Source organism: Cucurbita pepo, chromosome LG01 (assembly GCF_002806865.2).
Source record: "Cucurbita pepo subsp. pepo cultivar mu-cu-16 chromosome LG01, ASM280686v2, whole genome shotgun sequence".
NCBI lineage: Eukaryota > Viridiplantae > Streptophyta > Magnoliopsida > Cucurbitales > Cucurbitaceae > Cucurbita > Cucurbita pepo.
This window is the reverse complement of record NC_036638.1, coordinates 15,124,996-15,128,155: the sequence shown is the minus strand read 5'-3', so window position 1 is coordinate 15,128,155 and position 3,160 is coordinate 15,124,996.

Genomic DNA, 3,160 nt, shown 5'->3' with positions numbered 1-3,160 from the left:
TACCGGAAGATGGAAGACCTATTAGGAAGAGGTGAACCACCTGGACTGGCGGCGCGCCAACTCGAAGAAGAGGCGGCCGAACAAGACGTGGAGTCTGGAGGACATGCCGCCAGGAACACCGAGCCATAGGGCTCAAAACGGAGTTCAAACGAAACGAAATAAGGCAGATATAACACATGTTTTAGGAGGAGATTGTTAGATAAAACCTTTGTTTTTCCTTATTTAGTTTCACACGTTTACATTTAATTCTCCGTTTGACCATTTGACAAACACGTCGAATGGATTAGCGAATTCTTAGACAGCAATTTTATAGGAAGTGGCACAGATTAAGTTGGCCACTCTCCACCCATTTTTAGTATAGGTTATATTTAAATAGGAAATCTGTTTACAAGATTTGATAACCTGATTTTGAAGAGCAGTCAAACTTTCAGTCCTTCTCTCTGTTATTTTATGCATTATTTTTTCTTCCAACAACCTCCTGTCGACAATTTCCTCTCACCGAAAAGAAAGGATTTACGTGGCCGATTATCGAAATCCAACATTCACCACGATCTGTGACGATGGAAAGTTCAAAGATTGGAATTGAAAAGTTTGATGGATTCGATTTCGGTTTCTGGAAGATGCAGGTTAAAGATTCTTTGTACCAGAAAGATCTTCACGAAACCCTATGGGGGTGAAGACGGATACCATGACCATGGAGCAGGGGAAGGTCAAGGATCGTCAAGCCCTAGGGCTGATCCGGTTGACGCTATCCAGAAACGTGGCGTTCAACATCATCAAGGAGAAGACAACGTCAGATCTACTGAAGACACTGTCGAACATGTACGAAAAACTGTCAGCTATGAACAAGGTGTATTTGATGCGGAGATTGTTCAATCTACAAATGTCTGAAGGTGGATCTGTTGTTTATCATATAAACGAATTTAATGTGATTGTAAGTCAACTGAATTTGTTGAAAATTAATTTCAAAGATGAAATTAAGGCACTGATTTTGATGTCATCTTTACCCGAGTCGTGGGATACTATTGTTGCCGTGATCAGCAGTACCCAAGGATTTGAGAAACTGAAGTTTGAATTTGAGATGTAGTTCTCAGCGAAAGTATTCGCAAACGAGAAATGAGGATTCATCTGATGGTGCTCTTAGTGTTGACCAAAGGGGGAAGAAGTAAATAAAGGGCTCAAGCAAAGGTCCATCAAAATCAAAGAACCGTGAAAAGTTTTCAAACAGACCAAACATAACGTGTTGGAGTTGTGAAGAAACAGTTCACTTCCGGACAGATTATACCAGACCAAATAGGAAGCATAATCACAAATCAGAAGATGATGATTCTATAAATTCAGTAGAAGACATTGGAGATGCTTTAATCCCTAGCCTGGACAATTCAATTGTACCTTAGATTTTAGATTCAGGTGCATCTTTTCATTCATCTCCAAATGAAGAGTTGTTTCAAAATTTCAAGTCTGGAAATTTCGAGAATGTGTATCTTGCCAACAACAAAGATTTGGAGATTGAAGGAAAAGGAGATGTATGCATAAAAACTCCAGTAGGAAATCAGTGGACATTAAAGTATGTCATATCTATTTCTAATCTCATGTAGAACCTGATCTCTATTGGTCAGTTGGATAACACAAGGTATGCAACAGAGTTTGGGAATAGTTTGTGAAAGATTGTCGAGGGTGCTATGGTGGTAGCACGCGACACAAAATCTGGAACCTTATACACACTGCAGGGTGTATGAATATGGCTACTATTGTTGAGAGTGCTTCAAATTCAAGTATATGGCACAATGGACTTGGACATATGAACGTCAAAGAAATGAAGATGCTGACTGCGAAAGGAGTTTTAGAAGGTCTGAAATCTGTTGATATGAGTCCTTGTAAGAATTGCGTGGTGAGCAAACAGAAACGAGTCAGCTTCACAAAGACTACTAGAGAACTGAAGAAAGTGCGGTTGGAAATGGTGCATATAGACGTTTGGGAACTATCTGCAGTTCCATCCCTTGGTGGATGAAAGTTCTACGTCACCTTCATTAATGATTTCAGCAGGAAGGTATGGATTTATTTCCTGAAACACAAGTCAAATGTGTTTGCCACCTTCAAGAAGTTGAAAGTTGAAGTTGAAAATCAGACTGGCTTGAAAATCAAATGTCTGAAGTCTGACAATGGAGGAGAGTACGACAAGTCAGAATTCAAAGCATTTTGTGCAACTGAGGGAATTCGATTAATGAGAACAGTTTCTGGTAAAGCAATACAAAATGGTGTTGCTAGAAGGATGAACAGAACATTGAATGAGAGGTCAAAAAGTATGAGGATTCATTCTGGATGACAAAAGACATTCTGGGCCGATGTTGTAAATACAACAGTCTACTTGATCAATAAAGGATCGTTAGTACCCTTGGAGTTCAATTTTCTAGAAGAAGTATGGAGAGGAAAAGAACTCAAGTACTCTCACTTGAGAACTTTGGTTGTACTGTGTATGTTCGTGTTGATTTAGAGAAGAGCGACAAGCTTGACGCTGAGCTTGTGAAGTGTTATCTCATAGGCTATGATGCTGACATGTTTGCGTACAAGTTTTTAGATGATAAAAACAGAAACTTCTTGAGACATTGTGACGTGACTTTTAATGAAAATTTCATGTATAAGAACAAAGAGAAGAAGGGTTCCAAGACAAAGAAGCAAGTGGGAGTTAAGGTTGAGTTGCTGAAAGATTCACCTAGTGATGTTGTAGTAGATATTCAAGAAACTTCTGAGACTGTTGCTGAGGAACCACAAACGAAGCAATTGACACCTGAGCAGGTTTTGAGAAGATCATCCAGAACTATCAGAGTATCAGATATGTATTCACCTTCATTACGCTATCTGTTGCTGATTGTTGAAGGGGAACCAGAGTCTCTTGATGATGCCTTAGAGGTTGAGGATACAACCAAGTGGGAGCAAGCCATGGATGATGGGGTGTTTAGGCTTCATAAATGTGTTTCTCTTTCATCTACTGAGGCTTAGTACATGGAAATAGCTGAAGCTGGAAAGGAGATGATATGAATGATAGACTATCCAGAAGAATTAGGCAAGAAGTAGTGTGAGAAGATTATTTATGTAGATAGTCAGAGTGTCATGCAGTTGGTGAGGAACCCGTACTATCATTCAAAGACAAAACACAGAA